The following is a 26,139-nucleotide window of genomic DNA, read 5'->3' on the forward strand; positions in this document are numbered from 1 at the left end:
GGGCGGCATAGGGGCGTGATGAGGGGAGCGGCCGAAATAATGAGGGAAAATGGGCGTAAATATGGGCGTACACGGGGGTGTGCACCAAAAATGAACGGTGCTACTACCGCACGATCGACTAAAGCACCGTTCATTTCGGACACAAAACAGGCGGCCGCCAACCGCCATCTCAAACCACCCCTACAGATACCGCATGCCAGCGTGCGCCTGGGTTAGCTAATTTACGCTGATTACTACCAAACACATACACCTGAATGTAATAAGCAATGCTGCAGTCTATTAAGTCCAAACCATGATTTCACTACCTGCAAGCCACACACAGCACTCTAACACATTGGAAGCTTATCTTTCTATACTTCTCTACATTTAAAGGTTTGTTTAATTTAAGGTAAGAATCTTTGTAAGACCTGCTTATATATGCAAAGGTAGGTATTTGTTAAACAGTTAGACACATTCACTACGTGCTTTCATAGACTTTACACAGTAGCACACTCAATCGACACAAGTCGACATGTGTCAACGTGTTCACTCTAATACAAACATAGGTTTTGTATTTATGATACAATAACATAAACCACATCTAACACCTACAAAGGATGTTTCAGCAATGTTTTAAGCCCATGGCCACTATTTTGCACATTAATTAATTCAATCAATTAATTAATTTTCATAATTATAGTTGAAAGGGAAGATATGCAGGTCCATATATGTGAAGGGTATGTCAGCGTACACGGACGTACGCTCACTCTCACGAGCGGTGCCATAAGCTGACTTTTCTATTGAAAACAATAGGGACCCGTCCGTGCAAGCTGGCGTACGCTCAGATAGCCGCAAGAAGTCGGTGGGAAGACGGCCGAGAGACGTCCGTAAACGGTGGTGTACGCTCAATTGTACGCCAGTTGTCGGAGTGTAAGGGCTGGCCCGTCCGTGTACGTTGGCGTACGCTCAATTGTACGCCACTCCCCTTTGCCGATATTTCTGGCCGTACGTATGCGGCTGAGTTGTGGGTGGACTTAACCCCAACGGCCGCGTACGGATAGCGTACGTTGTTTTGGAACGTACGCACGTTTGGCCGCACCGATCAGAATAAGCTCCAATATGTGTGGCCAATGGTGAAAAATAGAATACACAATAGTGCAGGTTATCCTTGATTTTAAAACCAATTTAATACAGGTCCACACTTACAATCTGTAGACAATAAAAACAGCATGGGTGGTTTTCCACAGTGGAAAAACAGCACGGTCTAGATGGAAATAAGCAGGTCCAGTTCTGTGTCCAATAAGACTCTCATCCGGAACAGGGGCTCAGCGGCACACGGATCTCTGCGTCGACCAGTGACAGTTTCTCCTCCAGGGCACCGTCCAGCGATATAAACACTCAACGCATTTCAGAATAATCCTTCATCAGAAGTGTAATGTCCAAGAGGTGGACACAACCCTCTTAAATAGTCCCGCAATCACTTATGCACAGGTGTGCATCAGCCACTGCAATGGCTGTACTTGGATATCAGGCGTTCATCTGTGGAAGCAAGATGGCCGTGCGTGTCGCGGTCTATCAATTGTATGGAACGTGGAAGTGGGATGTTCCATGGGTGTCACTTAGGTTTTCACCACAAATTCTATGGACGCTTTTCAAATTATGTAAATGTTGTTTAATCTTTACGTGATAATGCTGCTGCCATCTTGCTTTCGCTTAGAGACACCTTTGCATAACATTTATACATAGAAAAAGGGAATTCCATAGCGAGTCTAAAAAAGGAGACACAAAAAATGTCAGTACATATAAAATAATTATTGGAAATAAAAAAGTTTGCTGTTTACCTGCTACAAAATAAAGACCACAACTTCATTCTCATCCAGTGTATGTGATTCCTTGTCACAACATATATTTATTTATTTATTTATTAGCAGTTTCTTATATAGCGCACACAGATTCCGCAGCGCTTTACAGAGAATATTTGACCATTCACATCAGTCCCTGCCCCAGTGGAGCTTACAATCTATATTCCCTACCACATGTACATGCACACACAGACATTCTAGGGTTAATTTTGTTGGGAGACAATTAACCTACCAGTATATTTTTGGATTGTGGGAGGAAACCGGAGTACCCGGAGGAAACCCACGCAAGTACGGGGAGAATATACAAACTCCGCACAGTTAGGGCCATGGTGGGTATTGAACCCATGACCTCAGTGCTGTGAGGCAGTAATGCTAACCATTACACCATCCGTACTGCCCTAGTACACATTACACTATCATGTTATTTGTCACGATCTCATGGGTGCGAGTGATCACGGCAGTGGCCACATTGAAACGCCATGGCAACAGCACATTGCACCCATTGCAAACAATAGGTTTGACCCCTAATACTGGTAAATGCAAATAAATATGAAACCTTAGAGTACAGAGTTCCATGTCAGACTTATACCTTTCTATGCTACAGAAATATTCTGTGACATGCTACAATTTATACAAGTCGATACTATGTATACAAACTAAGGAACCAACATTGTGAATGTAAACCTTGATTATCTCCACTGATGGTTTGAATGAGAGATGATCACCCAGGGTCCAAACGTGGATTTCACACCTCATCTACAAACATCTCAGCTCTGCTGAAAAATCTCAAGCGTATGAAGAAAACGTCCAGATATTCTTCCAACATAAAGGACACTTGTGTTTTTATAACAGAAATAGCCTAGGGAGCAGAAAGTGTATGGGTTGCCAATTTGTAGTACCTAATACTTTTAAAATAAACACTCTAAGAGACATATTTTAAACAAATAAATCTCACAGGAGACGTAGTGCTGGAGATACTAGGGATACTATCTGATGTTGATACAGCTCTAGAGTTCCGTGTTGTGTTAAATGTAACATGAATTACAGAAAAGGAGGACCTGTGATTTCCATAAATAAACTGTGAGGCCTGCTAATAATTTGTAGGGGGGAAGCCACAGCCCCTTCCAGCTAAGCTACTGGATCCACGTATTCTCTGACCTAGCCACCATTTTCAGGATCAGCTAGATTTGCTTGTGCAGGCCAGGATATTTTGCCTTGGGTCAGCTATACTGAGTCTGCGAACACCTCTCCTCTGTGTGAAGAAGTAGATGCCATTCAGAACAGTAAATGTGGTAGCAATTGATGATCTGTAATAGTTTCCGTCTGCTCCACAGAGCCAGAAAATTGTCCTTAGCAGGCCTCAGAGGGAAAGCATTGGAGACCATTCTCAGTGTTACAGACTTTTATTAAACACTACCAAAGTCAGTGAGCACGATCATTATGAAAGAGCTATTTGTATATTAAATACAAAAATATACATAAAATGGAATTTTAAGAAATGGAAACAAACACTTGATAAAGAAATAATGGCCCCAATTCAGATCTGCTCGCTGGGCTGTGGGTGCTCTCAGAACCCGCCTGCTTAGACCCGTGTTCAAAAAAATTGCGTAGTGCACTTATTTAACACCAGTAAAATGTTTTTGTTTTTTTAAGTTACATAAATTTTATTAATAGGGCACCTAGCACTTACTGCTTAGCACTATGGTCCCTTTGAAGCCTCACAAGTGTTTGCAGCGCGGGCAATGTATGAATTGAGAAAGCTTCATAGTGAAACGTACGTCTCGGATGTCCAGGTCTCCGCTGTGCACAAGCGGGACCCTGCACGCTTCACGTATCCCTACCTGGGCTTCCACTACTTAGACAACAAGATTACCTTGTCAGCACATGAACCCCTGGAACGCTGACACAGCCAACTTACAGACGCATTGCCGGCTTATTATCATCTATTGCCGGCTGTCATATTGAGTGCGCACCTGACTGGAACGCTGACACAGCCAACTTACAGACGCATTGCCGGCTTATTATCATCTATTGCCGGCTGTCATATTGAGTGCGCACCTGACTGGAACGCTGACACAGCCAAACTTACAGACGCATTGCCGGCTTATTATCATCTATTGCCGGCTGTCACATTGAGTGCGCACCTGACTGGAACGCTGACACAGCCAACTTACAGACGCATTGCCGGCTTTTTATCATCTATTGCCGACTGTCACATTGAGTGCGCACCTGACTGCACTAATTCCCTCCTGGACAGAACTGACTATTGCCGACAGTTTCGTGCTGCGGCTCTCGGACACACCGTCCACCTAATTGTTTTCCACTGCTGAACAGTGAAATCTCCCGACGAGTCCACTTACTTACTGAGGACTTAGGAGACACCGCTGGCTTTTTGAACATCGTATAGCCGCAAAATACTTTTTTCAACTGTCAGACTGTTCTCCTCCACTTATGTTGACAGCCTCCAGACCCTAAATTGCGGACCACCGCCACTGTTACTCCTTTGATTGGCCGTGATTGCACCAGGGCATACACACTGGGGGATCCTGATTTCTGACGGGGACGCCTGTCCCACCTGTATACCTTGGATTCACCGCTATTGTACCAGGACATACACATTGGGGGATCCTGACACCTGACGGGGACGACTTTCCCACCTACACACCTTGGATTAGGTGTCCGTGAGTCTGAAACAGCCCTTAGGGCACTGTTATAAGAATATAAAGCATATCCCCTGTTATTTAAAGCCACCGAGTATTGATGTAATATCTGGTTATTTATACTAACATATTATATGTTACATCACACCACATATATATATCTGTTACTCAATACCCTGTAAAAACCGGGATTTTATATTCTACAGGGGATTCTTTCCACTTCTTTGCCATTCTGTCTTGCATGTAGGATTATTATATGTATCTTTTATTAATTATATCACTGCATTGAGACGCATTTAGTCTGTGTACAGAGCACACACAAAAAATCAATATCACAGTGTTTATTCTGTCCTCAAACTACAGAGCAGTATTGTGATAAAACTACTATTTCACATGCTATACTATATGTATTGCTTGGCTATCAAATTCCCTATATAACTGTGATTGTCTAGATGCCAGTTTATTTTCCTCCTAGGGCCACCTTTATTATTTGACAACCCATCCTCATATTGTTGGATTACAGATTGTACATATTTTGAACTATTTTCTAAGATTACCACCTTTGCACGGTATAGCAGCAATTAACAAGTGGATCAATAATACCACAAGTGCAATCTAAGCTTCCTTCTGCAATTCACCACCAGGGTATATCGCTCAATCACTGTTCACTACGCCTATGTACGTACACAGTGGATAGCAGCATATACCAAGGATCAAAGTGAAGGTGCTCTCTTTATCATTATCTTTTTCAGTCAGGGTTCTCTCATTCCCAGAGGACCCAACACCTGACTCTGCGCTGTCTTTGTATATCAGAGCCAGGCTGGTCACCCCTGGAAACAGCAGAAACCCCCTTTTCTAGATTCTTGTACCTGTGACGCTCACTGAGTCCGCTCAACTGTGCATCCATTTGACCACCATTATACGCACAGGTAGCAGCCACTCTGTGAGTATTTACAACTCAGGTACTTCACCACTATCATCTCTTTATCTCGTTCCGATATTGTAGCCCATTTCAAGTGATACCTTATAGTAGCCTTTACTACATAATACTTAAGAACCAATTTGTGCTGTCAGACAGTGAGCCCCATTATTGAGAATATATCCTACTTATTGATATATATCCATGTGAAACCATTTGTTGATAAAGTGAAGACGTGCTTTGTCTGAAGTAACAGATCTTTGAAATATACTGATATTATCGTTATATTTAGAAATTTAGAGGCAATTTAGCCCTTACTTCTGACGTCTAAAACATTATATTTTCACGATTTTTCTCATTGTTTATAACCATCAATGTTATCTGTTTGTCTTTGTCCTATGTCCGTCATTTGATCCATTATTAGGATCAATTTTTATTAATAAAGTTGATATTTTAACTGATAAACATATCACCTTAGAAGGTTGTGCCCCACCCGGGAGTTTCTTTTCTGATATCCTCTCTTGGATATCACCCCCTTTTCTATTGTACTTATCCTACTCCCCGGGAGCACCTCCACAACAACATAATATATTATAATCTATTTATCTAAAAACGTTGAATGGAGTTACCTTCTTACCCATAACATAATTAGCCCTGTGCCCTTGGCCTCCATCCCTTTCCCCTTTTCCCCCTTTTTACAATGTATGAATGCCTGTCAGGCATACATCATCTGTTAAGCCGCTCCGTCTGCTTTTCATGACCTGGGCTGACGTTGTCCACTCCCCACAATGGCTGAAGGGAGATAATACATTAGGGTTAAAATGGTGCCCGCTTCTCCTTGTTATTGCAGGAGAAGCGGGAATGGAAAAGACAAAACGTTAACTGCCTGATGATACATCTACCCCTATTGCACATATTTGTACATTATTCCAGTATGAATATGACAGTTGGCAATTATTTAAAATAATTAGCAGGTAGATTTTGGTTCTGAGTCAGTATATGTTAGGTCTGAGGACATTCAAGGTGGTTATGTCTACGCAGACATTCAAAGACCATAGTGGCAACTTTGCTGTACTTATTTGAAATGTAATTTTAAATATACCTGTAATAAATACTACTTTATAAAGTTGAGAGAAAAATAATGCATAGTGAGAGTTGCATCAGGTACAGTAGCAGAATAATACAAATTGTGCTGTGCAGTTGTTCAGTATCGGAAGGACATTTCCAGGGACAATAACTCCGTGGACAAATATGCAAAGAAGGAAGTGTCTCTAGAAAACAGTTGACTGCTATATACTGTGTACATTACTGTATTATCGCTCTTGTTTTTGTATATGCTCAAAATGATGTGTGTGACAAGGAATCACATACACCAGTTAAAGATGAAGTTACATAAGTTACAACATGGTAGTATTCACAATAAGGGTACTTCCAGAGAATACCTAAACCGAACATAATCCCCAGACCACTGCAAGCCTATTGCCCAGGCACTAACTGCCATTGGGAACACCAACCTTCTGATCTTGAACACACATAACAGGAATCACCAGTCACTGCTAATCAGCCAGTGATTCCCAATAAATCCTAGAAAAACCCGGGTTGTATCTTCCTAGCCTTACTGCAGCTGCTGTTCTAAATCCTGGACTGGATCTTATTATTTATTTATTAACAGTTTCTTATATAGCGCACACATATTCCGCAGCGCTTTACAGAGTATAGTTGAACATTCACATCAGTCCCTGCCCCAGTGAAGCTTACATTCTATGTTCCCTACCACATGTACACGCACACACATTACCTACATTACCCACCATCTCATGATTTTCCCCCTGCTCCGAGTGCTGAGTAACTCTAGACTTACTCAGCACTGCGAAGACCGTGGGGAGAAGGCGGCTGCTGCTGACGTCATGGTTACTCCCTCCTAATGACTGGGAATGCTTGCATATTATGGGACACTCCTGGAAAACGCTGGCATTAAACCCCCAAATGCCCCGGCGAATATCATTCACCTTGTGAAAGGCCAGCGAAGGCTTGCCTTCACATGGTCCGTTTGAGAGAGGACCCCAAGCATGCACACAGCAGCATACCATGCGCATGCACAGTCTTTCAATAAATGTCAGGGTTGCAAACTTGCAGCCCCACTTACAATTGTGAATCGGGTCCTAGGTGGGCTAGTTTGTGCCCCACACAGTTCTCTCTCCCCTCTGCACTGTGTCATAAGACAGGACAGGTCACATTGCAGCAATCTAACACCATTTAGTACACACCTCTCTCCCTCATTAGTCTAGCAATCTCCCTCATTTCACCTAGCCCTGTAGCCCACATTACACTGTTACATTTTTTGGGGAAAAAGAGACAGATACATTTACATTGAATCATCACCACAATTTCCCAGCACTATAGTATAGTATCTCTTAATAACTGCTTTGGGGCTCATCTACTTTTGGATATAAGTCATTTTACAAGATTCCTCTCAGATGTAGCAGTACATACCCACGTTTCTAGGTGCCATGTTCACAATCTCTTTTCACAATATCTCCATATATGGAACTAGACACGCCCTTTAGGTGGAGCATGACACATCCCCTCAGTGGGGCACTGTGCAAAATTCTATTACCAACTATAATCTCCCTGAAACTAGTTTTCAAAAGTAGGCAAGTATGCATTAATGTTGCGGAGTTAGAGCAGGGTGACTGCGCTCAGTACAGCTCCTTCAGCTCTCTGCACTGTGCCAGAAAACAGTGCGGCAGCAGAAGCAGGGATCTCACACCACTTGTTACAAACACTAATATCCTGTGGTAAGAGCAGGAAGACTAACTTGTGCAGTACTCTTTGCACATTGTTACTTGTAGTCCATACTTGCCGAATTTTAATATTGCCTCTCCGGGAGAAACCCGGAGAGAACAGCCGGATCTCCAGGTCAGGGGGGGGGACGGGAGTTTATGACTCAAAGCCCTGCCCCCAATCCATACAAACGCCGTGATTCGCGGGTCCGCAAGTATGGACTACAAGTAACAATGTGAAAAGAGTACTGCACAAGTGACTGCACAAATGACGTGAAATTACGCGATTTGCGGACCCGCGAAAACCGGTAATTAGTGCGGCATGGCAGGGGAGTGTGGGGGCTGCCTGACAAATGCGGGAGGATTGCCAACCTTCCCGGTGGGCCAGGAGGGGGACCCCAATTTTCGGGAGCCTCCCTGGAATTCCGGAAGGGTAGGCAAGCCTGTTGTAGTCCCACAACAGCTAAAGTGCCTACCTCTGCCTTTGGTGGTTCTCTATAGCAGATATACTGTATCTCAGGACACAGCAAGCCTAATTATTTTCTGCAACACAGTGTATAATTATTAAGAGCACAAGTTTATGGTTTTTTTTTTTACCATTATTAATGGGCCTTACTGAGTTGGGTTAGGGTCCTACTCAGCCAGGCATAGGATGGTTTTCAGCAGGCATGAGGCTGGGAATCATTACTGGCTTTAGCCTTCCATAATTAGAAGGCAGGTCATCTTTAATGTTATGCCAGAGGACAGATCAGCACATCCCATTGAGAAGCCTGTTTGAAGTAAGGCACATCAGGACGATGCGTACCAGGAGGCTGAAGTCATCATTATGCTGAATGCCTAATTCACTCCTATTGAATCAATCTGTCTCTGTCTATGTACAGTCTCTTTCAATTGCCTTATGGTTTAGTCTCACTTTATGCTGTCTGATGTTTGACACACTGTCCAGCCATACTGTACCTCCCACTTTGAGGTATTTAGTGACAGATTCAGCTGACAACATTGCTGTCCCACAAAGCTTGCACTTATTGCTGGATATGTATTGGCAATGGAGTCTGGACCATGGGTGAGATGTACTTCAAAAGTGATCAAATGGAGAGTGATAAACCACCAACCAATAAGCTCCTATCTGTCATTTTCCAAACCCAGCCTGTGACGTGACAGTTAGGAGCTGATTGGCTGGTGGTATATCACCCTCCATTTTATAACTTTTCAAGCTTAGTACATCTGGCCCAATATCATTTATCAGGAAAGTTCTATTTGCATAAATGCACTATAATGATTTTTCATGTTGACAATCTCCTTGTAATCAGTTTACCCGACAGCTGTAATAAGCCCGCCATAATAGTTTAACACATAGGGTCAGATGTATCAGGCTTGATAAACAACCAATCAGTTCATATCTGTCATTTTTCAAACACAGCCTGTAATATGGCAGTTAGGAGCTACTTTTTTTAAGCTTGATATATCTGGCCCATGGTACAACAGTGGGTCTCAATGTCCTTCTCTTATGATTTCTATTTGCGTCATTCAGACGTTCCATTGGATAGGGTATCGTTGGTCTGTGGTGAAATTTGAAGAGCTGCATTTTGTTAGAGGCAATGAAGGAACCTAGGCAGATTCTACAAACTGTGGGACCGATTCAGACCTGATTGCAGGGATGCAACTTTTTACAGCCCTGCAATCAGTTACCCCCTCCCTGCCTGAGGAGGGCCGCCCTTGTGCATGACTGTGAATGGTTTCACAGCCATGAGAAGATGGAGAAATCCACTCACCATCAAATGGTTTCCCCACCCCACCACCCCCCACCCCGTGTGCAGCGCCGCATAGGTCAATACTTACTCCGCGCTGCAATGGCCATGGAGAGATCGGGGCCACTGATGTGGCCCTCCCACTGGTCAGACCCTTCTTTGTTTTTTTGTGCGGCACTCCCAGAAAACGATGGGATGGCACCCACAAATGCCAAGGCCCAGTGTCTCAAAAGCAACTATGCTTTCATTATCTATATTAATCTACCCCTTAAGAAAATAAATATTTCTAGTACTTAAATTATGTCTTTGTACAATAATTTAATGTGTCCAGTCCAAGATGTGTGCTGCTTCTATGTACACATTAGTCTGGGTTGCAAGGGAGACTTTCTGCATAATCTAGATTTGGTTTTCATACCAATCCTATTGTTTGGGGATCTATACAGGCACAAGACCCATTCTGTGCAAGTGCAAAAAGGGGTTCAGCAATATTGCTCGCAGCCCCGTCAGCCACAGCCACATGATTGACATGCTGAAGCTTATGGGGGGGGGGGGGGGGGGGGCTGAGCATGGGCAGCACCTGCACTGTTCTTCAAAAAAGCGTGTTGACCACTTTTTGAAGGCATGACAGGTTCATTGTGTTGGGTCTGTAGACTTACTGGACCCGGGTGTCTGGATCCAACGGCCTGCTTGAGTAAGCATCATGCTGCAGACTGATAACTGTCAAAATCATTGTGAATTGTTTGCGAAAACCATGATGTGTTTGTAAGACTTCTCCGATGCAGCGTTAGATCTCACAAATGCATGCAGACACCTCCTGTTGCATTTGAATTTTAATTACACATAATTGCACAGCTGCTTCCTTGTAGTGTTCCATACAAATATGAATTAGACAGCCTATTCGCATTATACACTTCAGTGTTATTTGTATGTGGTATACTATGCATTTATTATTCATGTAGATACTATAAATATTTAACTACTTTCTTGGATAGGACCGAATTGGGGTCGGAACAACTGAGAGCTACAACAGAAACATAATTCAATCCAGCACTGTTTACATTTTTTAGCTATATCTTGCTACAGTATTGACTTGAGATAAGGCAGTCCAATTATTTTTTGTTGGGGGGGGGGGGGGGGGTGTTACACCAGGTGCACCCCATTATCACTGTTACCTGCAGCAGCTCTTAGTAAGTCTGAATGTGAAATTCAAAGTGATGGCTATTTCCTTAAGCAGTGTTGTAGCAGTTGCCAGTGCTGTGTGGACCTTATTCTGATTGACTTCAGAATAAGCCTTGCGAGTCCATCAGATGCCGTCCGCAGGGAGGTATGAAAATATGCTAATGACTATTTGATGTTTTCAACATTTGCTGGTTCTTATTAAATACCCTAGCTGCCTTCATTCAGATACAATATTTGCTACAAAGCTTTGCGCGCCAGACGCGTGCACAAAATGTTGGGGGTGTAGCCTGGTGGCAAGGGTGTGTGACCTATTGATGCTAGGCCATGCCCCCATTTTCGCCCCTGTGGGGGCATGGTTAGTGGTTCTGGGAGCGTCTATTCACGGGGGACAGAGGGGAACTCCCAACTGCCCCCGCGGGACACTGCCGACCCCGGGAGGGATGCAGGAACGTCCCAAAAAACCAAGACGTTTTCGCGAAAAGCAAAACAGTTGGGAGGTATGGGACTGTGAGATGAGACCGGCTGGTGAATGATGATGCTACATTCTGCAAATCACTTGGTTCACTATCACATTTTGCTATTGAACTGTATTTTCTAAGATACTAAAGCTAATTTTTCTCAGCCTGCATAATCAGTTTTTGTGTTTTTCTGCTGCATAAAAGTTTTGAGAAGAAAATACTAGGGGGCTGTATTACAAAGAAAATCATTTAAAATGAAGTGTAAAATAAAGTATTCTCTCCAACAGTTGATGTTGTTTACTAAATAAAGCCCTTCATAGTTATTTTATACTAGGCAACTTAACCCTTTAAACTGTTTAGCAGTTTAAGATTAAAGTTCTTTTTAAGTTGTTATAGAATTTACATTGAGTATACTATTCGGCAGGCCACTAGTTTTAAAATGCAGCTAAAGCCTTGTGTGCGGTTTCTTTTACATTAGTAACAACAACAAAAATGATATTACAAATCTTCCAAGGATTGCTTGGTAGCCAAAATCATGATGACACATCCAAAAGTTTATAGGAGCAAATGTTTTTTTAGGTTGACAGCGTAATAATACAGACAGATGACTCAACACCACTTTTTTTTTTTCACTCATTGGTAAAATAAAAGAAACCCCCCTTTAAACAGAAAGCATTTAATTATAACAGTAAGCACTTGCTGAGGCATTCTGGTTAGCATCAACGTTTTAGGCATACTGCTCCAAGAGGTTAAGCCATCCAATAAATCTTGTCTTATGCTGAATTTCTTAAGAGCTAAAGAGGCCCCATGTATATCACAGAGCTTCTTCTGAAAATGCATGAGGAATTACAGAAATAATCTATCAAGGCAATACTAATGTATAATCACATGCACGAATATACAATAAAGTATGTCTACAGAAGACATTGTAGTACTGTGATGGAGATTGAAACAGAAGCTTTCCAGATGTGGGTAGAACCAGCTCTCATCCTAGCTCACTTCTCATCGGCCTGTGGCTGCCCGTACCTTTTCTGGGGAGGGGGGCTGCCTCTGACCGCAATGCAGGCAGGAACTGCTCCCCCCTCCCTGTTGCCGCCACTGCCAGTCCCTGCAGACAGAGTTCCCGGTGCCTGTGCTCTGATGACAGACGCATGCGCAGTACAAACCTCTGTACTGTGCATGCAGTCAGCTTCTATGGGCAACTTCGGCAACAGCCCATAGAAGGAATCATGGACCCGGCGCCTGTACAATACAAATGACGGCGCCTGTACAATACAAATGACAGGCACCGGGACCAGCAATCTGCGATTCCGCACGGCATCCCGCAGAAAGGCTTCCCAGAGGGAAGGAACACCTCCCAATGGGACTTCCAATAGGAAGTCACTGCCAGTCAGTGAAGCCAGTGCAGTCTCACAGACTGCATCTGGCTTCACTACAGTGGCGTATTTTACCTGGGGGGGGGGGGCTGCAGCCCGTAGGTAAAAACCGCCACTGTTTCTCATAGCTCTTTCTTCACTGTCTCTCCCCTCTGTGTCAGCCCTGTCTGTCCTGCTCTCCCCTTTAGATTGTAAGCTATCATGAGCAGGGATCTCTGCCATTATAAGACATTGTATGGTACTTGTGTACTCGCTACGCTCGCCACGCTTCGGGTTCACGTTTATAGTGGGGGGGGTGGCGTGGGGGTGCATTTAACATTGTAAGCACCCTTTTGGGTGCTTATACAATGTTTCATCGCATAGGGGGCAAAAATCGCGTCGCATCGCATGCCATCGGGTGCATGGCATGCGATAAAAACATTGCGCAATGTACATCGGGGGCGCCGCTATAATACACAAGTACCCATTGTATTGCTGTCTTGTGGGCAAAGCTGGTCTGGCTATCTGGTACTTCTGGTAAATGACATAAGGTCAGGACTGATGGCCAAGTCTGGCCTAAAAGAGCCTGGCTGAGCACCTCTGCCTCCTGACTCACTGCTTGATTGCCTGGCACATTGAGACTGGGGCTGCCTCCTGGTGCTCAGCTTTGAAATAGAGGGATAAAATGGTACTGTGTAGTGAGCCATGACCACACTCCTTTTGTTGTGCATGGCTGTGTCTTCACAGGGTTGGCAGGTGCTGGAAATGTGATGCATTTGGGGACATGGCCAGTGCAATCGCGTCCTTGTAGCCAAGTCATGCAATGCCGGTATTTCATGCATTTTGTCCCACCGGGGGGGTTTGCTGAGAATGGACACAATTCCAGGAGGATTGCCTACCATTTTGGGGGATCGGGAGGAGGAACCAATTTCCGGGACCCTCCCGGCCATTCCTGGGGGTAGGCAACCACGTGTCTTCATAGTGGACCTTGGCACTCCTGTCACACTGTACTCACTAGCTACACATTGCTGCTCCGTGTACCTATTCTCTCTCTGTTCTCCAATCTCTTCCTATCTAATGCAAATATAGATATTGCTGCGTGTTGTAGGTGCATGTGCTGCTTATTCATGAGAATGGCAGTATATAAGGTAAACATTACAGATCATTATGATGGAATTTTTTTTTCGCTTGGCAGTTTTTTACACCTATTTTGACAAATTCACTTGGCACTGAAAGGGTTAAAAGTCCCTTCCACCACATTTACATTAAAAGCTTATTTCCCTCTCACATACATTCGGGCACCCACACATATGAAGAAACCTACTCTACCTTTTACACACATGTATTTACTTCCTTTCTTTTGGTGCTGCATCTTGTCTCTTGCCGCCTGCACACATGTTGGCAGTGGGGAAGAAAGGAGATTTTAACCCCTTCCTGACAGAGCCAGTTTTTGCGTTCCTGACAGAGCCCTTTTTTTCAAATCTGACATGTCTCACTTAAGTGGGGATAACTTTTTTTTGCTTTTACTTATCCCAGTGATTTTGAGATTGTTTTTTCGTGACACATTGTACTTCAAATTAGTGGTAAATTTGGGTCGATACAGTCTGTGTTTTTTTGTGAAAAATACCAAAATGTCGTAAAAAAATGGAAAATTTAGCAATTTGCAAAATGTTAAATTTTCTGCTTGTGAGACAAATAATCATACCACTCAAAATAGTTAATAACTAACATAGACCATATGTCTACTTTATGTTGACATCATTATTTCAACTTCCTTTTAATTTTTTTGGACACTAGGAGGCTTACAATATGAATAGCAAATTCTCAAATTTTCAAGAAAATTTCAAACACTGATTTTTTTAGGGACCAGTTCAGTTCTGATGTGACTTTGAGGGACTTGTATGTGAGACACCCCCATAAATGATACCATTTCAAAAACTGCACCCCTCACAGTATTCAAAACAGCATTTTGGAAGTTTGTTAACCCTTTAGGTGTTTCACAGGAATTAAAACAAAGTGTAGGTGAAATTTCAAAATTTCATTTTTTTTGCAGATTTGCAATTTTAATACATTTTTCTAAGGAACACAGTACATTTTACTAGAGAAATGTGACTAAAAATTGATTCCCCCAATTCTTTTGTTTTCATAAATATCCTATATGTGGCCCTAGTGTGCACGTTGACCAAACCACAGGCTTCATAATAGAAGGAGCACCTACTTGATTTTGGAGCCTCCTTTTTATGAGATTATTTTTTAGGCACCATGTAGGTTTCTAGGCACCATAAGATGCTAAAAGTTAGGAACCCCCCCACAAGTGACCCCATTTTGCAAACTACACCCCTCAGGGAATTCATCTAGGGGTATAGTGTACATTTCAAACCCCCAGGGGTTTCACCAATTTTGATACAAGTGGGCAGTGAAAATGAAAAATTACATTTTTTTACACAAAAATGCAGTTCTGGCTCAAAATTTTTCATTTTCAGAAGGTATGAAGGAGAAAAAGCACCCCAAAATCTGTGCCCCAATTTCTCCCGAGTACGGCAATGCCTCACATGTGACCAAAAAATACCAGTTGGGTGCATGGCAGGACTCAGAAGGGAAGGAGTGATTTTTGGATTTTGCAGCTCAGATTCTGGTGGAATTTTGGTGGGTGCTATGTCGCATTAGCAAGACCCCCCAAGCACCAATACAGTGGAACCCCCCCACAAGTGACCCCATTTTGCAAACTACACCCCTCAGGGAATTCATCTAGGGGTATAGTGTACATTTCAAACCCCCAGGGGTTTCACCAATTTTGATACAACTGGGCAGTGAAAATGAAAAATTACATTTTTTTACACAAAAATGCAGTTCTGGCTCAAAATTTTTCATTTTCAGAAGGTATGAAGGAGAAAAAGCACCCCAAAATCTGTGCCCCAATTTCTCCCGAGTACGGCAATGCCTCACATGTGACCAAAAAATACCAGTTGGGTGCATGGCAGGACTCAGAAGGGAAGGAGTGATTTTTGGATTTTGCAGCTCAGATTCTGGTGGAATTTTGGTGGGTGCTATGTCGCATTAGCAAGACCCCCCAAGCACCAATACAGTGGAACCCCCCCACAAGTGACCCCATTTTGCAAACTACACCCCTCAGGGAATTCATCTAGGGGTATAGTGTACATTTCAAACCCCCAGGGGTTTCACCAATTTTGATTCAACTGGGCAGTGAAAATGAAAAATTACATTTTTTTACACAAAAATGCAGTTCTGGCTCAAAATTTTTCATTTTCAGAAGGTATGAAGGAGAAAAAGCACCCCAAAATCTGTGCCCCAATTTCTCCCGAGTACGGCAATGCCTCACATGTGACCAAAAAATACCAGTTGGGTGCATGGCAGGACTCAGAAGGGAAGGAGTGATTTTTGGATTTTGCAGCACAGATTTTGGTGGAATGAATGGTGGGTGCTATGTTGCACCAATACAGTGGAACCCCCCCACAAGTCACCCCATTTTGCAAACTACACCCCTCAGGGAATTGATCTAGGGGTATAGTGTACATTTCAAACCCCCAGGGGTTTCACCAATTTTGATACAAGTGGGCAGTGAAAATGAAAAATTACATTTTTTTACACAAAGATGCAGTTCTGGCTCAAAATTTTTCATTTTCAGAAGGTATGAAGGAGAAAAAGCACCCCAAAATATGTGCCCCAATTTCTCCCGAGTACGGCAATGCCTCACATGTGACCAAAAAATACCAGTTGGGTGCATGGCAGGACTCAGAAGGGAAGGAGTGATTTTTAGATTTTGCAGCTCAGATTCTGGTGGAATTTTGGTGGGTGCTATGTCGCATTAGCAAGACCCCCCAAGCACCAATACAGTGGAACCCCCCCACAAGTGACCCCATTTTGCAAACTACACCCCTCAGGGAATTCATCTAGGGGTATAGTGTACATTTCAAACCCCCAGGGGTTTCACCAATTTTGATACAACTGGGCAGTGAAAATGAAAAATTACATTTTTTTACACAAAAATGCAGTTCTGGCTCAAAATTTTTCATTTTCAGAAGGTATGAAGGAGAAAAAGCACCCCAAAATCTGTGCCCCAATTTCTCCCGAGTACGGCAATGCCTCACATGTGACCAAAAAATACCAGTTGGGTGCATGGCAGGACTCAGAAGGGAAGGAGTGATTTTTGGATTTTGCAGCTCAGATTCTGGTGGAATTTTGGTGGGTGCTATGTCGCATTAGCAAGACCCCCCAAGCACCAATACAGTGGAACCCCCCCACAAGTCACCCCATTTTGCAAACTACACCCCTCAGGGAATTCATCTAGGGGTATAGTGTACATTTCAAACCCCCAGGGGTTTCACCAATTTTGATACAAGTGGGCAGTGAAAATGAAAAATTACATTTTTTTACACAAAGATGCAGTTCTGGCTCAAAATTTTTCATTTTCAGAAGGTATGAAGGAGAAAAAGCACCCCAAAATATGTGCCCCAATTTCTCCCGAGTACGGCAATGCCTCACATGTGACCAAAAAATACCAGTTGGGTGCATGGCAGGACTCAGAAGGGAAGGAGTGATTTTTGGATTTTGCAGCTCAGATTCTGGTGGAATTTTGGTGGGTGCTATGTCGCATTAGCAAGACCCCCCAAGCACCAATACAGTGGAACCCCCCCACAAGTGACCCCATTTTGCAAACTACACCCCTCAGGGAATTCATCTAGGGGTATAGTGTACATTTCAAACCCCCAGGGGTTTCACCAATTTTGATACAACTGGGCAGTGAAAATGAAAAATTACATTTTTTTACACAAAAATGCAGTTCTGGCTCAAAATTTTTCATTTTCAGAAGGTATGAAGGAGAAAAAGCACCCCAAAATCTGTGCCCCAATTTCTCCCGAGTACGGCAATGCCTCACATGTGACCAAAAAATACCAGTTGGGTGCATGGCAGGACTCAGAAGGGAAGGAGTGATTTTTGGATTTTGCAGCTCAGATTCTGGTGGAATTTTGGTGGGTGCTATGTCGCATTAGCAAGACCCCCCAAGCACCAATACAGTGGAACCCCCCACAAGTGACCCCATTTTGCAAACTACACCCCTCAGGGAATTCATCTAGGGGTATAGTGTACATTTCAAACCCCCAGGGGTTTCACCAATTTTGATACAACTGGGCAGTGAAAATGAAAAATTACATTTTTTTACACAAAAATGCAGTTCTGGCTCAAAATTTTTCATTTTCAGAAGGTATGAAGGAGAAAAAGCACCCCAAAATCTGTGCCCCAATTTCTCCCGAGTACGGCAATGCCTCACATGTGACCAAAAAATACCAGTTGGGTGCATGGCAGGACTCAGAAGGGAAGGAGTGATTTTTGGATTTTGCAGCACAGATTTTGGTGGAATGAATGGTGGGTGCTATGTTGCACCAAAACAGTGGAACCCCCCCACAAGTCACCCCATTTTGCAAACTACACCCCTCAGGGAATTGATCTAGGGGTATAGTGTACATTTCAAACCCCCAGGGGTTTCACCAATTTTGATACAAGTGGGCAGTGAAAATGAAAAATTACATTTTTTTACACAAAAATGCAGTTCTGGCTCAAAATTTTTCATTTTCAGAAGGAATGAAGGAGACAAAGCACCCCAAAATGTGCCCCAATTTCTCCCGAGTACGGCAATGCCTCATGTGTGACCAAAAAGTGGCAGGACTCAGAAGGGAAGGAGTGATATTTGGATTTTGCAGCACAAATTCTGGTGGAATGATGGTGGGTGCTATGTCGCATTAGCAAGACCCCCAAAGCACCAATACAGTGGAACCCCCCCACAAGTGACCCCATTTTGCAAACTACACCCCTCAGGGAATTCATCTAGGGGTATAGTGTACATTTCAAACCCCCAGGGGTTTCACCAATTTTGATACAACTGGGCAGTGAAAATGAAAAATTACATTTTTTTACACAAAAATGCAGTTCTGGCTCAAAATTTTTCATTTTCATAAGGTATGAAGGAGAAAAAGCACCCCAAAATCTGTGCCCCAATTTCTCCCGAGTATGGCAATGCCTCATATGTGACCAAAAAATACCAGTTGGGTGCATGGCAGGACTCAGAAGGGAAGGAGTTATTTTTGGATTTTGCAGCTCAGATTCTGGTGGAATGTTGGTGGGTGCTATGTGGCATTAGCAAGACCCCCGAAGCACGGTGAAATGATGAACCTAATAATCCATAGATGTGTGGTATATTTTAAAACACTCCTTTATACATAGGCCGGGTTTGTCGGGGCAAGTTTCACAGTGGAAAATAGTTTCCTTTCTTATTCCCTTTTTATAGCAAACTTTGCACCTTTTTTGTGTCCTGCCCTTTCTTGCAGTGGAGGGGATTTCGTTCGGAAAATGCTGCCCTGGTACAATACGGGGGCCAGTACTAGAAGTACTGGGGCCCTCTGCCTGCTGGTTCCCAAATACTAGGCCCTTTATGACTTCCTCTTGAAAGTGCATAAATGTCCCCCTCTGGCCGGTAGAACGGAATAGCACGTAAGCGTTATACAGTGCCATCTGGATGATATACACGGCCAGCTTCTTGTACCAGATTTTTGTTTTCCGCAGGGCACTGTACGGCTTCAGTACCTGATCTGAAAGATCCACTCCGCCCATGTACCTATTGTAATCCAGGATACAATTAGGTTTTGAGGTGTGGGTACTGGTACCTCGTACAGGGACGGAGGTGGTACTGTCTCCGTGAATTGTTGTCAGTATAAGGACATCCCTCTTGTCCTTATATTTGACCAACAACATATTTTCGGTGCATATTCCCCTGCTTTCACCCCTTCTCATTACTTGGGCAATGTGCGTTTTTGGGAGGCCTCTTTGGTTCTTGCGCACAGTACCGCAAGCTGCTGTACCTCTTGAACCAAGGGCCTTAAACAGGGGGATGCTAGTGTAAAAGTTATCCACATAGAGGTGATAACCTTTATCCAGGAAGGGGTGCACTAAATCCCAGACAATTTTTCCACTAACACCTACGAGGGAGGGGGGGCATTCTGGCGGTTCAATTCTTGAATCCTTCCCTTCATATACCCTAAACCTGTGAGTGTACCCTGAGGTGCTTTCACACAGCTTATACATTTTTATGCCATACCTTGCCCTCTTACTGGGAAGGTACTGGCGGAATTTAACCCTTCCTTTAAAATGTATAAGGGACTCGTCTATGCAAATGAATTTATCTGGGATGTACATGTCTTCAAATTTGGCACTGAAATGATCAATGACCGGCCTGACTTTGAATAGCCGGTCAAAGGTGGGATCATCTCTGGGTGGGCACTGTGCATTATCGTTGTAATGCAAAAATTTAAGGATCGTCTCAAATCGAGCCCGGGGCATGGCCATACGGTAAAATGGGGTGCTGTACAGAACATCTGTACTCCAATATTGCCTAATTTCTGGCTTTTTTACTATGCCCATATGAAACACCAGACCCCAAAACGTCATCATCTCTACTGCATCTACAGGGGTCCACCTAGCAAATGATGACGTGGGGTTTTGAGCAATAAACTGCTGGGCATATAAATTAGTTTGGTCCACCATTAAATTTATAAAATCATCAGAGAAAAATAATTTGAAAAAGTCAATTTCTCTGAGACCTGTGGAATCAAATTGGATTCCTGGCATGGCCAAAAACTCAGGAACCTGGGGCTCAAAATTGTCTGGTGGTGGGGTCCATACGAGATCAATTATTGGGGGGGGGTCTCAGCTGCTCTACGGGGGCGTCTTTGAGGGGGTCCCTCATCACCAGAGGAGGAAGAGGAGCTTAAGGCGAATCCTTCAAATTCCCCGCTTGCATCACTGGCTGTGTCAGAGTCAGAAGCAAGCATGGCATATGCCTCCTCCACTGAATACATTCTTCTGGATGACTGGGATGACATTTGGGATGACATTTGGGATGCCATTTTTATTTTTGTGTTACTGGTAGTGAAATGTTTCAACACGTGTATAGTGTAGGGGGGGGTACAAACTTTATTTCAACCAGGGGGGTATGTAGTGTGTAGTGTGTATGTAGTGCAGAAAAAAAAAATACTTTATACAAAAAAAAAAAAATGAAGGGGTTAAAAAAAAAAAAAAATTGAAGGGGTTAAAAAAAAAAAAAAAAGGTCCTGCGCCAAAAATTGAGCACAGATGTTGGTCAGTAACGTCCGTCACTGAACAGCGCTCAAAGGCAACAGGAATTTGATCAAAAAAAAAAAAAAAAATAGATCAACCCTGTGCCGAAAAAGATGATCAGTGATGTACGTCACTGATCAGCGCACAGCGGCCACAGGACACCCCCAAAATCACAGTGTGTGTAAAAATAAATAAAAAAAAGACCCCACAGCACACACAAAAAAAAAAAAGGTGATCAGTGATGCGACACTGATTACCAGTGAGGGGCAGCAGGTGCACAACCTTTGGTGCAACTGACAGTGCAACTGGCAGGTATATATAAAAAAAAAAAAACCTCTGCACCCCTAAAAAGTTGCTGATCACCTCAGATATAGTGATCAGCACAAAAGGCGGGGGCAGCAGACACAAAATTTAGCACTCTCTATCACTCTCTGTCACTATCTCTCTCTATCTCTCTATCTCTCACTATCTATCACTCTATGACACTGCAGCAGCAGCACTGACAGTTATATATATGAAAAATAACCCCTGCACCCCCCAGTTGCTGGGGGTGCACAAAAGGGGGGCAGCAGACACAAAATATAGCAGTCTCTATCACTCTCTGTCACTATCTCTCTCTATCTCTCTATCTCTCTATCTCTCACTATCTATCACTCTATGACACTGCAGCAGCAGCAGCACTGACAGGTATATATATATATAAAAAATACCCTGCGCCCCCAAAAAGTTGCTGATCAGTTAATTTATACTGATCAGCACAAAAGGGGGGGCAGCAGTCAGTTATATAAAAAATATATAGCACGATCTGTCACTATCTCTCTATCTCTCTCTATCTCTCTCTCTCTATCTATCTATAACTCTATTACACTGCAGCAGCACAAAATATAGCACTCTCTGTCACTAGGCCTCTCTCTCTATCTCTCTCTCTCTCTAACTCGATGACACTGCAGCAGCACAACACAGCACAACACAGCACAGGATGTCACAAGATGAAGCAAGATCCCAAGCAGTGATCAGGTAAGTATTGAGCAAGGTTCTGGTCAGTAAATGGCGACAGCTGGGCACGGTGACCGCACTGCACGCTATTCCAGACCGGAATGGCGTCTGCAGTGTAGTCCCCGTTAGTTTAAACCCCCCTCCATGGCTGTGATTGGTCCGTCGGTCCGACGGACCAATCACGGCCTTTGGGGGCGGGCGGGGTGAGGTGGGGTGACACCAGTGTCACCCTTACACCCCGCGGTGATTGGTGCTGTACTTTACAGCACCAATCACCTCCGCCGGTGACACAGAAAACGCTGTAATTGGCTGTTCACACTGAACAGCCAATCACAGCGATCGCCGACGGGGGGGCTGCATCGCAGCCCCCCCTGGGCATGCAGGGACATGTCTGCTGTCAGGGACAGCAGACATCGTCCCTCTGTCACTGCGTCTCTAGACGCAGTGACAGTTAGAAGTCATGACGTATATATACGTCATGTGTCGGGAAGTACTTCCCGGCCATGACGTATATATACGTCAAATGTCGGGAAGGGGTTAAACAAAGGCCTATATTAGGAAACACTGCAATAATGTAGTTCATATATAGATAATAGGAAAGAAAGTTAATGGATTTCTCAGGCTTTCCTGTTAACCTCTGTGAAAGAGCTCCACTGCTATTTGCACCCCTCTATATAGTGATGCCAAGTTGGATGATATTTAATATAGAATGTGGACCCACATTTTTAGTCTTCTTGATCTTATTCATACTTCATAAATGAGTTTCACGGGAAGAAGCCATTTTGTGCACTTGACAAATATTTATACTAATCAATAACTAAACCCTAACAAACTATCCAGCTGCATTATCATGAACGCAGCAATGGTTAAAAAAAAAAACATTGTATGAGCATGATTTAGTATCAAAATCCACTCAGTACAAGTAATCATTTAGGTTATCCTGAGCAGAAAACATTACAAGTAATCATTTAGGTTATCCTGAGCAGAAAACATTACAAAACCCATATCTACCAGCATGTATTAATAGCAGATGTAGGAGCATACATATATGTCAGTCATAGAATCCAACAGAATAGGGCATATCTACTAGACAATTTATTATAGAACATCATTTTAAAAAATTGCAACCGCATTAGTATTGCAGTGCCCCAACTTTCTGGATTTAAAAAATAGGATACTATAGAACATGCCCCTGGTCTTTCTGAATGTTAACCCCCAAATGCCTGACTATGACTCTAAAGGGGTGTACACATGGTGAGATTTTGGTAGGAGATTTTGACTAGCCCGAAGCGTGGCAAGCGCAGCGAGACCCTCAAGGGGACACGTGTCCGCTCGCCACGCTTCGGGCTTGGTGGCTCGCTGCGCTCGCCACACTTTGTAAAATTAACTCCACGCCCACGTGGATAATGGGGTATGACGTGGATAGTAGGGATATGATGATGTTGTTAGTGTGTGTGTGGTGCTTTATACTTACATGTCCCCAGCGGCAGCGTTGCGCTCTCCCTCCTGTGTGCACCGATGCCAGATCCCCGCTCCCCGATGTACGCAATTAGCGTAGTGCCACTGGGGGAGCAGGGAATCCATGTGATGCTCCCCCAGCGGCAGTACGCTGAATTACGTACGCACGCCCTTCACCACCAGACTGATGTGCCGTCCGCCCTTCAGGGCCCCGCCGCCCGCCCTTCACCGCCGTCTGTCCAGTAAGTACAAAGGCAGTATTAGCAGGGCGCCCGGCTACGCTACGCTGACAACGTAGCCTAAGGTTGTCAGCGTAGCGTAGCCGGGCGCCCTGCTAATACACAAGTACCCAAAATTGTCTAGCACAGATTGCTTAGTATAGATTAACTGTGCAGGCAAGGCAATTTTGACTAGATCATAGACTATCATTACTTAGCCAAAATCTCCAGTGCATCTAGACAAAGGGGGAGATTCTCTAAGCTAAAAATGCGGTAAAAAAAACTGTTATCTGGGTTTTTGCCGCATTTTGGGATGCTGTAAGCATCCCCCGCCGGGTTACCGCGGCGGGGGGCATCACCAGAAAAATCTGGCGATGCCCCATAGAAGCCAATGGGCTTCTACCGTGTGAGAGCTGTGCTGCCCGGACCTGTGACCTCCTCCCTGCACTGATTCTCTTCCGGGTGCAGGGAGGAGGAGAGCCCGATGCAGCAGCGCCGGGTGTGTGAGTGAGGGGGGAGCCGCCGGGACCCGGCGACTCTCACCGCAAAGGACAGCTCTTAACGCAAGAGCTGTCCTTTGCTATAATTACAACATATGCGATAATTATAAATGCGATGGGCGGTGAAGGGGGGCGGAGATTCTAAGAGAATCTCCCCCAAAATCTCTCTCAAAATTGCTTAGTCAAAATTGTACATTAGCCAAAATATCCCCGTATGTACACCCCTTAACACACAGAACATAGCAAAAATGTGACTGCCTCGATTGTTTTGGTTAAAACCCTCAGATCCCTGTCACATTGCTGTAATGCACTTCCTATTTATACCAATCGCTTTACAGCACTACAGTATATAGTTCTATTGAAGATGGGATGTTGCCCATAGCAACCAATCAGAATATATATATATATATATATATATATATATATATTATCTCTTAAAAGGTGTAAATAAATAATAAGTAGTATCTGCTTGATTGCTATGCACTACACCCATCAAAATAACTCCCATTTTAGTAAATTTACCCCTTCCCATTCAATCTAGGAGATTTAAGTGAAGAACAGGCTGAATGGTCCCCCAGGATATTCTAGTAATGGAAGAAAGATATCACATGATGGCTGATTACTTTTGGAGTTTGCTGAGGGACTGCCAACAACAAAAATACAAAGGAAAAGCCTCCAAAAAAAATGTCTCTCATATCTTCCTAATACTTATGTAATTATCATGTGTCTTTTTAATACAATTTTATATATTAAAAACTAGAGCCAATTGAAAAACATGCATAGTACATTCATGACCAGGAGCATAAAATTAATTGAAATCGACTCTTAAATCCGTGGCAGCAGATTGAATGTTCCTCTGTGTTATATGAAATGCAGAATTTACAAAAGCCATGTGGAATGCCATTCCACGGAACAGCAGGAACTTGGAGGGCATCACCAGCATCTAACAACTCTGTTCTGAGGTCAGAAAACTCATTCTGCATGAAATTTTGCCATTTTTGCTTATTTCAATATTTGGTTCCTCAGATTTATTATTTCCGCCAGAGATCTAAGAAATTGAACAAGTCTGAATACATAACTGCCCCAGTGAGGACATGGGGTCCTGACAACATCCTGTACTTGCCAGGTTGTAGTAATTCATGAGGTATTTTTTTAATTACCTCACCTGATCTGAATCAGAAACGGAAACTGGTGAATATTTTGACACCTTCCCTAGTTTTCTCAGCTAAAAGACTATGATGAATGTCTCTCTGTTTTTTTTTCTGCCAAGAAAGGCCTGCCAATTAATCACATGTAGAACTTTGTTACAATAATGCTAATGCCTGTTTGATGAGATTGTAAATTTAATGTGATTCCCTCCTTGTTGTGAGCAAATTAGCTCTAGGTACCAAGAGCTTATGCACAATTTCCGTTCTCATCAAAATGTGAAAAGAAATAAGCCACAAGAACGCTGGCCTCTCTCGTTAATTAATATGTGACAACACAGCATGTTACTGACTAAACAAGGAACATCTCCAAGTAAAGGGATGAGAGTTCTGATGCGCAGACTTCCAACATTTTGTACACAACAAACTACAGCTGTGTCCTGAAACATCCCCTCTTGGCGCACCCTGTCCCTGGTGACTCAGTCTCGCCAAGCCTCTTTTTCACTTAAAATGGGTGTCTCATTCAATAAAACACCTGGAAGTGACAAATCTACTTTGCTAGTTTGCAATGATCTATTTGATGTGCGACATTTATACATTTGTGTGCAAAAGAAGAGGGATGGCTCAAGCGCTGCCTATGTTGGAAATGAATACAGAGAATTAGGCAGTGTTGGGTATAAAAGTGCTTTATTGTAATAAATGTTCTAGTGCAATCATAAAGTATGGGGTAAAAGTGGTGGTGTGATAGT

This window comes from Crinia signifera, chromosome 6, assembly GCF_055691185.1.
Source record: "Crinia signifera chromosome 6, ASM5569118v1, whole genome shotgun sequence".
Lineage (NCBI taxonomy): Eukaryota > Metazoa > Chordata > Amphibia > Anura > Myobatrachidae > Crinia > Crinia signifera.